Source organism: Trachypithecus francoisi, unplaced genomic scaffold (assembly GCF_009764315.1).
Source record: "Trachypithecus francoisi isolate TF-2019V2 unplaced genomic scaffold, Tfra_2.0 Lachesis_group1, whole genome shotgun sequence".
Taxonomy (NCBI): Eukaryota; Metazoa; Chordata; class Mammalia; order Primates; family Cercopithecidae; genus Trachypithecus; species Trachypithecus francoisi.
Window position 1 is genome coordinate 145,280,335 of NW_022681454.1, and position 15,168 is coordinate 145,295,502.

The window sequence follows — 15,168 nt, forward strand, 5'->3', positions numbered from 1 at the left end:
AAAAAAAAAAAGAATTCTGTATTTTTACAGGCATGACAAGGAGAGTGCGGCTGATCCAGGCATTGGAATTTGAACAAGCAAATTCACAGAAGTGTGAAAGAGGACATCACATTCAGTGAATGGCAAGCAGGTCTATAGTGTTGAAGACACATATGGGCCTCGATCATGTAAGAGGACAGGAGCTATGCCAAGAAATGTAGTCTCTATGCAGGGTGACCATACAGACTTGTTTACCTCTGAGAGTCCCAATTTAGTCCTATTATGGCTGTATAATTGTTAATAACACCAAATTATCAAAATTGCCTGGATTCAGATGATAAATTAAGTGGTTACCTTATTTAGCCACTGGGAAACCACTGAAGAGTTATTACCAGGGGATTAACACAGCCAGACTTACAGTCTGGAAAGAGATCCTTGGCTGCATCCTGAAAAGTGCATTTGGGGGGCTGTAGGACTACGGGAAGGAAGATCAGTTAGGATACTGTTGCAAAGTTTATGGGAACTAAGGCAGTAGCAATAGGGTTAGAGTAGAGACAAGAAAGAAGATGCATATGGAAAAGCAGGTTTGGACATTCATGTAGATAAGTTCGAGGCATTTTAAGATAGAGATGAGTTATTGTGATGCCATTTGTAGAAAGTTCTAGAGCAGCACTATCCAGTAGAACTTTTGGCATTGACAGAAATGTTTTATATGTGTTCTGTCCAGTATGGTAACCAGTAAGCACATGTGGCTAGTGGGAACTTCAAATTAAGTTTTAAGTTATATTAAATATTAATTAACTTAAATTTATGGAATAGCCATATGTGTCTAGTGGCTTTTGTATTAGGCAGCACAACTCTAGATATTTATCTGCTAGGGTATGAGAGAGATCTGGACTAAAGTGTAATATTGTGAGGGATTAGTTAGGTGCCAACTTAATAGATGCACTGGCCAGAGGATCTTGGATATTGAGAAAAGAGCAGGGTACCATATTTAAGGGATTGACAGAGGAGGAGAAGACTGCAAAGGAAGGCTAAAGATTAGTCAAAGGGTTGGGGAAAGGCCTAGGAGAGGAAGCTGGTTTGGTAATCAAAGAGACTGACGGTGTCAAGGAGTGCTTAACAGTGATGAAAGATTTTATGCTTTACGTACTTACCAACTAAGATACAGACACTTTGGAAATACTGAAGTAAAGAGATTATAGAGGTAGAATTATATATATATACACACACACATATATATAAAATATGTATTTTGAGACATTATATAGATTATATATATATATATACACACGCATCTTTTAATTGTCATTTTACAGCTCCCCACCATAGCTGCCCTTCATCCTTACCTTCGATGATGACATTTGCCGGCTTCAGGGGAACCAGGGAACAAAGCTGGGACCTGGCAGCCCCATTACACTGCCAGCTGGGGAGAGCAAGTCATAGTTACAAATTATCACAACAATTAGTGCCTTTACTTGGGGGATCTGCAAATTGAGGAGGCCCCAGCTCTTCATTGTACAGGGGTCTATTTGGCAGTGACCTTTCTCTGGATATGATGATATTCCTTCAGCCTGAGGGAATTGATGTTGATGAACCCGGTGGCATCAATTGGCTCATAATCACCCTGCACGTTCATGCTCACCAGTTCCTCATTGTAGAGAGACAGTGGGAACTCCTGGCCAAGGATGTACACCTGGTCCTTGAGGACAGACACCTGCACTTTCCCTTCCACTCACTCCTGGGACTTGGCGATGCTGTGGCGGACAAATTCACACTCAGAGCTGTGCCAGAAACCAGTATACATCAGCTCAGCAAATTTCAAGCACAGGCCTTGTTTGATTTGGCGCACTTCCCGGTCCATGGTGAAGGCCTCCATATCTAAATAGGTGTGGTAAAGGATGGTGCCTGTGGGGTCTTGCAGATACCTCAAGATTTCATTCTAATGAAGCGGTTCTCTACGATGTCAGTGCGGCCCACACCGTGCTTGCCTGCGACTTGACTCAGGTACCGTGAGGAGCTCCAAGGAGGTCTGGTGGGTGGTGCCATCCTTGATGTTGGTCATCTTCACGGGTCCCCTTTTGTGAACTCGATCTCAAGAATGTCAGAGGTGTTGGGGGCATTGGCCAGGTCCTGGGTCTTCGTGTAGAGACCTGGAGGTGTTTGGTTTTTGGTATTTTGATGGGCTTTGGCGTTGACTAATGGGAGATATTGTAAGTGAACACTTTTCTGTGAGAGTAAAGTTATACAGACTCTATAAAGGTTGAAACATGAAAACTCAGTCTCATTCTGCCACCTTCTACCGTGCCCAAATCCTTAAGGACCTGCATAGCTGACTTCTTGATGCAGCTATTTTCCTAAGAATTGATGGCTTGTGCCAGCCAGGAAGGAAACCTGCTTCACAGGTATAAGGAACTGCCTTTTTCCCCCGTTCTTTGGTGATGTAAGGCAAGAACCTGGAAGTTTGTTCACCATTTCAGTAGGGCAACTGCAGTGAGGGGCCAGCAATGAAAGAAAGGTGGAACCCAAGAAAGGAAGACAGAATGAAAATATCCTCTGCCCTTCCCATCCCCAAATAAGAATAATTGTTGAAGCAAAACTTACAGATAAAAGTTTATTTTAGGAACATTAGGACTGGAAAGATGCAAACAGCTATGTGTTGATCTGTAAACTTTCTTTTGGAGGGAAGGTCAATATGATGTGGTGGAATAAATAATTGAACTGGATTTCCATTCAGTAGACTTGAGTTCTAGTGTTGTTTCTATTGTTGATAAACTAAGTGGCCTCAGTATGCATGCCAGTTAGTTATTTGGATCACAGTTACTCGTAAAAGGAGATTAGTGTTCAAGTTTATGTTTTTTTAACTTTAAAACTCTATTAGGGTAAAGTTAAAATTAGGGTAAAGTTAAAACTCTATTAGCCAAGTTAAAATGATATCTAACATGCTAAAATAAATCTGGATGCATGAAACCCATGTCAAATTTTGTTGACCTGCATGATAAAATTTTACTCACTGTTTCAATGGATGCATTTTAAATGACTTTATAAGATACCAGTGTTAAAATGGATAGTATGGAGATACACTGAGTTATGGAAAGTGAAAAAAAAGTAAAATACATAAGGAATTATTTTCAAATTATTTTTTAAAGCCACTCTACAAATAATGAGGTTGTTTCCAGGCTGAGAACCTGTATGACAAGTTTCAGTTCAAAGAAACTAATGAAGGTTTCTTAATGGTGCCTGGAGGGGTAGACAGTGTAGTGGGTTAAAGTATGCAATATTTTTAATCTTTGGTTTCAAATTTTATTCCATTTAAAAAAAGAAAGAAAAATATTAGGGTTTTCCAGAGAAACAGGACCAGTAGGATATATAAAGAGATACATAAGAGGGGATTTATTATAGAAATTGGCTCACAGGATTATGGAGACCAGAAGTGCCATAACTGACTGTCTGCAAGCTGGAGAACCTGGAAGGCTGGTGGTGTAATTCAGTCTGAGTCTGAAGGTCTGAGAACCAGGTGAGCCAATGGTGTAAGTCTCGGAGTCTGAAGGCTAAAGAACTTGGAGTTTTCATGTTGGAGGGCAGGAGAAAATGGACATCCCAGCTCCAGAAGAAAGAGTGAATTTGCCATTTCTCTACCTTCTGCTTCTATCTGGCTCTCAAAAGACTGGGTCATGCTCACCCATATTGATGAGAGCAATCTTCTTCACTTGGTCTACTGACTCCAAGGCTCATCTATTCTGGAAACATCCTCACAGACACACACACAATGTTTTACCAGCTACCTAGTTATCCCTTCACCCAGTAAAGTTGGCACAGAAAAAAGATAAAGAAAGAAAGAGAGAGGCAGAGAGAGAGAGAGAGAAAACAGAAAGAAGAAAAGAAGTAAGAAATTTGCAAAGAAAAGAGAAAAAATGAAAGGAGAAGAAAAGAAAAAGGAAGAAAGAAAAGGAAGAACGAAGGGAAAATAAATTAGCTGTGTATTGTTGCAAGACAAGTTTGGCGTGGTAGAACATAATTAACTAGTTTTAGTACTTAATCCTCCATTAACTGTGTGACCTTGTGTAAGTAATCACACATCTCTGGACTTTTTCTCGTCAGATGAGGGGTTTGAACCAGAATTTTTTAGAATCCCTTCCAGCTCTACAGTGTTACAACATTGATAATGTAACTCATATGGCCCAAGACTGTTGATTTGTGTTGTTCAGAAAATGCCAAAAAATAGTACAGTCATGTGCCACACAATAACATTTCAGTCAACTATGGATGGCATATATGACAGTGGTCCTATAAGATTACAATGTAATGGCACGTTTCTATTGCCTAGTGATGTCATAGCTGTCATAATGTCATCATGCAACACCTTACTCACATGTGTGTAGTGATACTAGTGTAAACAAACCTACCATGCTGCCAGTCATATGAAAGTCTAGCACATACAATTATGTACAGTGCATAATTCTTGATAATAATAATAAACAACCATAGTACTGGTTTATGTATTTTCTATGCTTTTTATTGTTATTTTAGAGTATGCTCATTCTACTTATATATAAAAAATGTTTACTGTAAGACAGCCTCAGGGAGACCCTTCAGGAGACATTCCAGAAGAAGGCATTGTTATCATAGGAGATGACAGCTCCATGCGTGCTATCGCCCTGTAGAACTTGTAGTGGGACGAGTTGTGCAGGTGGCAGACAGTGATATTCATGATCCTGACCCTGTATAGGCTAGACTTGTGTGTGCTTGTATCTTAGTTTTTTAACAAAAAGTTTAAAAAGTGAAATGAAAAATTAATAGAAAAAAGTATATGGAATAAGAATAAAAAGAAAGAAAATATTTTTGTATAGCTGTACAATGTGTTTGTGTTTGTTGTTGTTGTTGATGTTGTTTGAGATGGAATCTCATTCTGTTGCCCAGGCTGGAGTGCAGTGGTGTGGTCTTGGCTCACTGTAACCTTCACCTCCCGGGTTCAATTGATTCTCCTGCCTCAGCTTCCTGAGTAGCTGGGATTACAGGTGCCTGCCACCATGCCCAGCTAATTTTTTGTGTTTTAGTAGAGATGGGATTTCACCATGTTGGTCAGTCTGGTCTCGAACTCCTGACCTCGTGATCTGCCCACCTCGGCCTCACAAAGTGCTGGGATTACAAGCATGAGCCACTGTGCCCAGCCCAATGTGTTTGTATTTTAAGCCAAGTGTTATTATGAGAGTTAAAAGTTAAAAAATTAGTTTATAAAGTAAAAGAGTTAGAGAAACTAAAGTTAATTTTATTGTTGAAGAAAGAACATTAAAAAATAATGTTACTTATAGCCTAAGTGTACAGGGTTTATAAAGTCTACAGTGGTGTAGAGTAATGTCTTAGACCTTCACATTTACTCACCGACTCACCCAGGGCAACTTCCAGTCATGCAAGCTCCATTCATAATAAGTGACCTATGTAGGCATACCATTTAAAAATCTTTCATCCTGTATTTTTTCTTTCTCTTTTTTTAAGAAATAGGTTTGGAGGGTTTTTTGTCCTTCAACATTTAAGTTTGGGTACATGTGCAGGATATGCAGGTTAGTTACATAAGTAAATGTGTGCCATGGTGATTTGCTGCACAGATCATCCTATCACCTAGGTATTAAGCCCAGCATCCATTAGCGGTTCTTCCTGATGCTCTTCCTCCCCACAACCCCTCCTCTGACAGGTCCCACTGTGTGTTTTTTGCCTGCATGTGTCTATGTGTTTTCATCATTTAGCTCCCACTTATAAGTGAGAACATGCAGTATTTGGTTTTCTGTTCCTGTTAGTTTGCTGAGGATAATGACTTCCAGTCCATCCATGTCCCTGGAAAGGACACTATCTCATTCCTTTTTATGGCTGCATAGTATTCCATGGTGTATATGTATCACATTTTCTTTATCCAGTCAATCACTGACAGGCATTTAGGTTGATTCCATGTCTTTGCTGTTGTGAATAGTGCTGCAATGAACATATTCATGCAATGAAAACAGCAATATCCTTATAATAGAATGATTTATAATCTTTTGGGTATATACCCAGTAATGGGATTGCTGGGTCCAATGGTATTTCTGCCTCTAGGTATTTGAGAAATCACACTGTTTTCCACAATGGTTGAACTAATTCACACTCCCACCAGCAGTGTAAAAGCATTCCTTTTTCTCCACAACCTGGCCAGTATCTGTTGTGTTTTGACTTTTTAATAGTAGCCATTCTGACTGACATGAGATGGTATCTTGATGTGGTTTTGATTTGCATTTCTCTAATGATCAGTGATGTTGAGCTTTTTTTCTTATGTTTGTTGGCTGCATGTATATCTTCTTTTAAGAAGTGTCTGTTCATGTCCTTTGCCCACATTTTAATGGGGTTCTTTGCTTTTTTCTTGTTTGTTTGAGTTCCTTGTAGATTCTGGATATTAGACCTTTGTCAGATGGATAGACTGCAAAAATTTTCTCCCGTTCTGTAGGTTGTCTGTTCACTGTGATGATAGTTTCATTTGCTGTGCAGAAGCTCTTTAGTTTAATTAGATTCGATCTGTCAATTTTTGCTTTTGTTGCAACTGTTTTTCGCATTTTCATCATGAAATCTTGCTCATGCTTATGTCCTAAATGATATTGCCTAGATTTTCTATTAGAGTTCTTTTAAATTATACTTTATGTTCTAGGTACATGTACATAACGTGCAGGTTTGTTACATTTGTATACATGTGCCATGTTGGTGTGCTGCACCCATTAACTCGTCATTTACATTAGGTATATCTCCTAATGCTATCCTTCCCCGCTCCCCCGACCCCATGACAGGCCCCAGTGTATGATGTTCGCCACCCTGTGTACAAGTGTTCTCATTGTTCAATTCCCACCTATGAGTGAGAACATGAGGTGTTTGGTTTTCTATCCTTGTGATAGTTTGCTGAGAATGATGGTTTCCAGCTGCATCCATGTCCCTACAAAGGACGTGGACTCATCCTTTTTTATGGCTGCATAGTATTCCATGGTGTATATGTGCCACATATTCTTTTTTATTATTATTATTATACTTTAAGTTCTAGGGTACATGTGCACAACGTGTAGGTTTGTTACATATGTATACATGTGCCATGTTAGTGTGCTGCACCCATTAACTCATCATTTACATTAGGTATATATTCTAATGCTATCCCTCCCCTCTACCGCCTCCCCACAATAGGACCCAGTGTGTGATGCTCCCCTTCCTGTGTCCAAGTGATCTCATTGTTCAATTCCCACCTATGAGTGAGAACATGAGGTGTTTGGTTTTCTGTTCTTGCGATAGTTTGCTGAGAATGATGGCTTCCAGCTGCATCCATGTCCCTACAAAGGACATGAACTCATCCTTTTTTATGGCTGCATAGTATTCCATGGTGTTTATGTGCCACATATTCTTAATACAGTCTGTCATTGATGGACATTTGGGTTGGTTTCAAGTCTTTGCTATTGTGAATAGTACTGCAGTAAACATACGTGTGCATGTGTCTTTATAGCATCATGACTTATAATCCTTTGGGTATATCCCCAGTAATGGGATGGCAGGGTCAAATGCTGTTTCTAGTTCTAGATCCTTGAGGAATCGCCACACTGTCTTCCACAATGGTTGAACTAGTTTACAGTCCCACCAACATTATGAAAGTGTTCCTATTTCTCCACATCCTCTCCAGCACCTGTTGTTTCCTGACTTTTTAATGATTGTCATTCTAACTGGTGTGAGATGGTATCTCATTGTGGTTTTGATTTGCATTTGTCTGATGGCTAGTGATGCTGAGCATTTTTTCATGTGTCTGTTGGATGCATAAATGTCTTCTTTTGAGAAGTGTCTGTTCATATCCTTTGCTCACTTTTTGATGGGGTTGTTTTTTTCTTGTAAATTTGTTTGAGTTCTTTGTAGGTTCTGGATATTAGCTGTTTGTCAGATGAGTAGATTGCAAAAATTTTCTCCCATTCTATAGGTTGCGTGTTCACTCTGAAGGTAATTTCTTTTGCTGTGCAGAAGCTCCTTAGCTTAATTAGATCCCATTTGTCAATTTTGGCTTTTGTTGTGTTTGCTTTTGGTGTTTTAGAGATGAAGTCCTTGCCCATTCCTATGTCCTGAATGGTATTGCCTAGGTGTTCTTCTGGGGTTTTTTATGGTTTTAGGTCTAGCATTTAAGTCTCTAATCCATCTTTAATTAATATTTGTATAAGGTGTAAGGAAGGGATCCAGTTTCAGTTTTCCACTTATGGCTAGCCAGTTTTCCCAGCACCATTTATTAAATGGGGAATCCTTTCCCCATTGCTTGTTTTTGTCAGGTTTGTCAAAGATCAGATGGTTCTAGATGTGTGGCATTATTTCTGAGGCCTCTGTTCTGTTCCATTGGTCTATATCTCTCTTTTGGTACCAGTACCATGCTGTTTTGGTTATGGTAGCCTTGTGGTATAGTTTGAAATCAGGTAGCGTGATGCCTCCAGCTTTGTTCTTTTGGCTTAGAACTGTCTTGGCAATGCGGGCTCTTTTTTGGTTCCCTATGAACTTTAAGGTAGTTTTCCAATTCTGTGAAGAAAGTCATTGGTAGCTTAATGGGGATGGCATTGAATCTTTAAATTATCTTGGGCAGTATGGCCATTTTCATGATATTGATTCTTCCTATCCATGAGCATGGAATGTTCTTCCATTTGTTTGTGTCCTCTTTTATTTCATTGAGCAGTGGTTTGTAGTTCTCCTTGAAGACGTCCTTCACATCCCTTATAAGTTGGAATCCTAGGTATTTTATTCTCTTTGAAGCTATTGTGAATGTGAGTTCACTCATGATTTGGCTCTCTGTTTCTCTGTTATTGGTGTATAAGAATGCTAGTGATCTAATAGAGTTTTTATAGTTTTGAGTTTTACATTTAAGTCTTTAATCCATCTTGAGTTAATCTTTGTATAAGGCATAAGGAAGGTGTCTAAGCTTCAATTTTCTGTATATGGTGAGCCAGCTCTCCCAGCATCATTTATTAAATGGGGAGTCCTTTCCCTATTGCTTGCTTTTGTCAGGTTTGTCAAAGATCAGATGGTTGTCGGCATGTGGTCTTATTTCTGAGTTCTCTATGCTATTCCATTGGTCTGTGTATCTGTTTTTGTATCAGTACCATGCTGTTTTGCTTACAGCAGGCTTGTGGTATAGTTTGAAGTCAGGTAGCATGATGCCTCCAGTTTTTCGCTTAAGATTGTCTTAGCTATTGTGGTTTCTATTTGGTTCCATATAAATTTTAAAATCGTTTTTTCTAATTCTTTGAAGAATGTCAATGGTAATTTAATGGGAATAGCATTGAATCCATAAATTACTTTGGGCAGTATGACCATTTTCATGATATTGATTCTTGCTGTCTATGAGCATGGGATGTTTCTCCATTTGTTTATGTCCTCTCTGATTTCTTTGAGCAGCAGTTTGCAGTTCTCCTTGAAGAGGTCCTTCACTTACCTTGTTAACTGTATTCCTAGGTATTTTATTCTGTTTGTAGCAGTTGTAGATGGGAGTTCGTTCATAATTTGGCTCTCTGCTTGCCTGTTGTTGGTGGATAGGAATGCTAACAATTTTTGCACATTGATTTTGTATCCTGAGAATTTGCTGAAGTTGTTTTTCAGCTTAAGAAGCTTTTGATCTGAGACAGTGGGGTTTTCTAGATATAGGATCATGTCATCTACAAACAAAGATAGTTTGACTTCCTGTCTTCCTATTTGAATATGCTTTATTTCTTTCTCTTGGCTGATTGCCCTGGCCAGAACTTCCAGTACTATGTTGAAGAGGAGTGGTGAAAGAGGGCATCCTTGTCTTGTACTGGTTTTCAAGGGGAATGCTTCCTGCTTTTTCCCATTCAGTACAGTATTGACTGTGAGTTTGTTATATATGGCTCTTTTTACTTTGAGGTATGTTCCTTCAATATCCAGTTCATTGAGAGTTTTTAACATGAAGTGATGTTGAATTTTATCAAAGGCCTTTTGTGCAGCTATTGAGATAATCACGTGGTTTTTGCCTGTAGTTCTGTTTATGTGATGAATCACATTTATTGTTTTCTCTATGTTGAACCAACCTTGCATCTCAGGAATGAAGCCAACTTGATCGTGGTGGATAAGCTTTTTGATGTGCTGCTGGATTTGGTTTGCCTACTGGCAATAAAGTACTTTCATTGAGGATTTTTGCATTGATGTTCATCATCAATCAAAGATATTGGCCTGAAGTTTTCTTTTTTGTTGTATCTCTGCCAGGTTTTGGTATCAGGATGATTCTGTCCCCATAGAATGAGTCAGGGAGGAGTCCCTCCTTTTCAAGATTTTAGAATAGTTTCAGTGGAAATTGTACTAACTTTTCTTTGTACCTCTGGTAGAATTCAGCTGTGAGTTCATCTGGTCCTGGGCTTTTTTTTTTGGTTGGTAGGCTGTTTATTACTGCCTCAATTTTAGAACTCATTATTGGTCTATCCAGGGATTCAATTTCTTCCTGGTTCAGTCTTGGGAGGGTGTATGTGTCCAGGAATTTATCCATTTCTTCTAGATTTTCTAGTTTATGTGCATAGAGGCATTTATAGTATTCTCTGATGGTTGTTTGTATTTCTGTGGGGTCAGTGGTGATATCTCCCTTATCATTTTTGATTGTATTTATTTGACTCTTCTCTCTTTCTTCTTTGTTAGTCAAGCTAGCAGTCTGTCGATTTTATTAATTTTTTCAAAAACCCAGCTCCCGGATTTGTTTATTTTTTTTAAGACTTTTAAACTTCTCTGTCTCCTTCAGTTCAGCTCTGATCTTCGTTATTTCTTGTCTTCTGATAGTTTCGAGGTTTATTTGCTCTTGGTTCCCTAGTTCTTTTAGTTAAGATGTTAGGTTGTTAACTTGCGATCTTTCTAGCTTTTTGACGTGGGCATTTGGTGCTATCCATTGCCCTCTTAACACTGCTTTGCTGCATCACAGGGATTCTGGTAAGTTGTCCCTTTGTTCTCATTAGTTTCAAAGAACTTCTTGATTTCTGGCTTAATTTCATTATTTATCCAAAAGTCATTCAGGAGAAGGTTGTTCAATTTCCATGTGATTGTGTGGTTTTGAACAAATTACTTAATTTTAAGTTCTAATTTGATTCCACTATGGTCTGAGAGACTGCTTGTTATGATTTTCAGTTATTTTGCATTTGCTGAGTGTTTTTCTTCTAATTATGTGATCAATTTTAGAGTAAGTGCCATGTGGTGATAAGAAGAGTATGTATTCTGTTGTTTTGGGGTGGGGAGTTCTGTAGATATCTATCAGGTCCACTTGATCCAGAGCTGAGTTCAGGTCCTGAATATCTTTGTTAATTTTCTACCTCAGTGATCTAAATTGTCAGGGGGGTATTAAAACCTCTCACTGTTGTGTGGGATTCTAAGTCTCTTTGTAGGTCTCTAACAACTTGCTTTATGAATCTGGGTGCTCCTGTCTCTGGCTCTCATTAGTTTCAAATAACTTCTTGATTTCTGCCTTAATTTCATTATTTACCCAATGTGAAATACTTTCATTATTTATTTGGTGAAATAAATTTACTCTAAAGTATTTCATTATTTATTTGGTGCATATATATTTAGGATAATTAGCTCTTCTTATTCAGTTGAATCATTTACCATTACATAATGCCCTTCTTTGTCTTTTTTGGTCTTTGTTAGTTTAAAGTCTGTTTTGTCAGAAACTAGGATTGTGACCCCTGCATTTTTTTTTTTTTTTTTTGCTTTCCATTTGCTTGGTAATTTTTCCTCCATCCTTTTATTTGAGCCTATGTGTGTCTTTGCACATGAGATACGTCTCTTGAAGACAGCATACCAATGGGTCTTGTCTCTTCATCCAGCTTGCCATTCTGTTAGTTAGGGTATTTAGCCCATTTACTTTAAGATTTGTATTGTTATGTGTGAAGTTGGTCATCATGATGCTATCTGTCATCATGATGCTATCTGGTTATTTTGCAGAATTGTTTATGTAGTTGCTTCATAGTATCACTGGTCTGTGTACTTTAGTGTTTCTGTAGTGGCTGGTAATGGGGTTTCCTTTCCATATTTCATGCTTCCCTTCAGGAGCTCTTGCAAGGCAGGCCTGGTGGTAATGACTTCCCTAAGCACTTTCTTGTTTAAAAAGGATTTTATTCCTCCTTCACTTATGAAGCTTAGTTTGGCCAGATATGAAATTCTGGGTTGAAAATTATTGTCTTTAAGAAGTTGAATATTGGCTCCCAATCTCTTCTGGCTTGCAGGGTTTCCACTGAGAGGTCTGCTGTTAGTTTGATGGGTTTCCCTTTGTAGGTGACCTGGCCTTTCTTTCTATGTGCCCTTAACATTTTTCTTTCATTTCAGCCTTGGAGAATCTGACCATTATGTTTCTTGGGGCTGATTTCTCATGGAGTATCTTACTGGGGTTGTCTGCATTTCCTGAATCTGAATATTTGCCTGTCTTGCTAAATTGGAGAAGTTCTCCTGGATGATATCCCAAAGTATATTTTCCAACTTGTTTTTATTCTCCCTTTCTCTTTCAGGTACCCCAATCAGTCATAGGTTCAGTCTGTTTACATAATCCCATATTTCTCAGATGTTTTGTTCATTCTTTTTAATTCTTTTTCTCTATTCTTGCCTGCTTGTCTTATTTCAGAAAGATAGTCTTCAGTGTCTGAGATTCATTCCTCCACTTAGTCTGTTCTGCTCTTGATACTTGTGATTGCATTGTGAAGTTCTCATGTTGTGTTTTTCAGTTCCATCAGATCAGTTATGTTCCTCTCTAAAATGACTAGTCTGTCTATTAGCTCCTGTATTGTTTTATCATGATTCCTAGCTTCTTTGCTTTGGGTTACAACATGCTCCTTTAGCTCAGTGAAGTTTGATATTACCCAACTTCTGAAGCCTACTCCTGTCAATTCAGCCGTCTCACCCTTAGCCCAGTTCTGTGCCCTTGCTGGAGAGGTACTATGGTCCTTTGAAGGAGAAGAAGCACTGTCTTTTCGAGTTTTCAGCATTTTTACGTTGATTCTCTCTCATCTTTGTGAGCTTATCTACCTTTGGTCTTTGAGGTTGCTGCCCTTTGAATGAGGTTAGTGTGTGGTGTTTTTTGTTGATGTTGTTGTTTTCTGTCTGTTTGTTTTTCTTTTAATAGGTCACTGTACCATAGGGCTGCTGATGTTTGCTGGGGGTCTGCTTTGGTTGCCTTGGTTTTTCCATAGCTGGAGGTATACCAGTGAAAGCTGTGAAACAGCAAAGATGACAGCCAGCTCCTTCCACTTGAAGCTCCATCCCAGGGGGGTACTGACCTGTTGCTAGCCTGAACACACCTGTAGGAGGTGGCTGGAGACCCCTTTTGGGAGGTCTCACCCAGTCAGGAGGAATGAGATTGGAGACCCTTTTAAAAAAGCAGTCTGGCTGCTTTTTGGTATAGCAGGTATGTTGCATTGGGGGTGGAAGTAGGACCCTTCCTCATCCAGACTATTCCCCAAGCCAGCAGGCTAGAGAGGCTAAATCAACTGAACTGCAGAGATGGAGGTTGCTCCCCCTATTCCCCCACCCCACCTCCCGACCAGGAGCTCTGTCCCAGGAAGAGATCAGAGCTCTATCCATAGAACCCTGGCTAGAGTGGCTAAAGCTCCTTCAGAGAGGTCCCACCCAGTAAGGAGAAATGGATCGAGGTCCTTCTTAAAGAAGCAGCCTGGCCATGATCTGGCAAGGCAGCTGTGGTGTGTTGTGGGAGACTCTTCTGTGTTCAGACCATTTATATTCTTCACAGCTGGCAGGCTGGAATGGCTGAGTCTACTGAACCCCAGAGATGTGGCTGACCCTTCCCACCCCCTCCTTTTCTTTTGAGACAAGGTCTCACTCTGTCACCCAGGCTGGAGTGCAATGGCACAGTCCGGGCCCACTACAGCCTCAACCTCCTGGGTTCAATCAATCCTCCCACCTCAGTCCCCTAAGTAGCTGGGACTGCAGGCATGTGCCACCACACCTGGCTATTTTTTGTACTATTTTGTAGAGATGGGATTTCTCCATGTTGCTTAGGCAGGTCTTAAACTTGTGGGCTCAAGCAATCTGCCCACTTTAGCCTCCTAAAATGCTGGGATTACAGGCATGAGTCACTGTGCCTAAGCTTCATACTGTATTTTTACTGTACCTTTTCTATGTTTTGATACACAAATCCTTTTTTTTTTTTTTTTTTTTTTTTTGAGACAGAGTCTTGCTCTGTCACCCAGGCTGGAGTGCAGTGGCCAGATCTCAGCTCACTGCAAGCTCCACCTCCCGGGTTTACGCCATTCTCCTGCCTCAGCCTCCCAAGTAGCCGGGACTACAGGCGCCCGCCACCTCACCCGGCTAGTTTTTTTGTATGTTTTTAGTAGAGACGGGGTTTCACCGTGTTAGCCAGGATGGTCTCGATCTCCTGACCTCGTGATCCGCCCGTCTCGGCCTCCCAAAGTGCTGGGATTACAGGCTTGAGCCACCGCACCCGGCCAATACACAAATCCTTACAAATGTGTTACAGTTGCCTACAGTGTTCAGTACAGTCACATGCTGTATGGGTTTGTAGCCTAGAAGCAATAGGCTATCCCGTCTAGCCAAGTGTGTAGTAGGCTATGCCATCTAGGTTTGTATAAGTGTGCTCTGATGTTTTTCACAAGGATGAAGAATGTATCCTTATCTTTAATTGATACATGACTGCATTAGGAAAACCTCTCCTACTCATAATTTCATTTTATGCTTTCATTCAGTTATAGGAAACTATTTTTAGCAAGACTAAGGTATGAAAGAAAGTTTTTACAATTGAAAACTTTCCACTATTCCAGCTAAGCTGGAGCGGGGTTGCCTAGAATTACTAAATCTGTGCAGGGGAAGAGTTGTGAGGATTCACCTCACCTATTCCCTCTGTCACCCCTTCCCCGACAGCATGAGCTCTGGGAAGAAGACCTGCTCATCTCTGCTGCAGAGGACAAAGGCAAGACTCTTTTCTAGAGAAGGAATGTAAGGGGAAGTAAAATGTATCCTGAGACACTGGGCTGGTTAAAAGTCATGTGTTTTCTGAAATTAATATGTTGAAAACAATGATTTTTAAAATAAATAATTAGACTCTTTATATTGAGATAGTTTGATTATTCCTTTGAAGCACTAAGGTTACTTTGTAGTAACCTGAGAAATATCTTCATGGAAGAGATTTCTTGACCTGTTTTTTTGTGC

General features: G+C 39.8%; 1 pseudogene; it reads right to left on the minus strand.

Annotated features, from left to right (window-relative positions):
- Positions 1–1,507: 1,507 nt before the first annotated feature.
- LOC117084958 overlaps positions 1,508–15,168 on the minus strand; it is a 119,782-nt pseudogene continuing 106,121 nt past the window's right edge.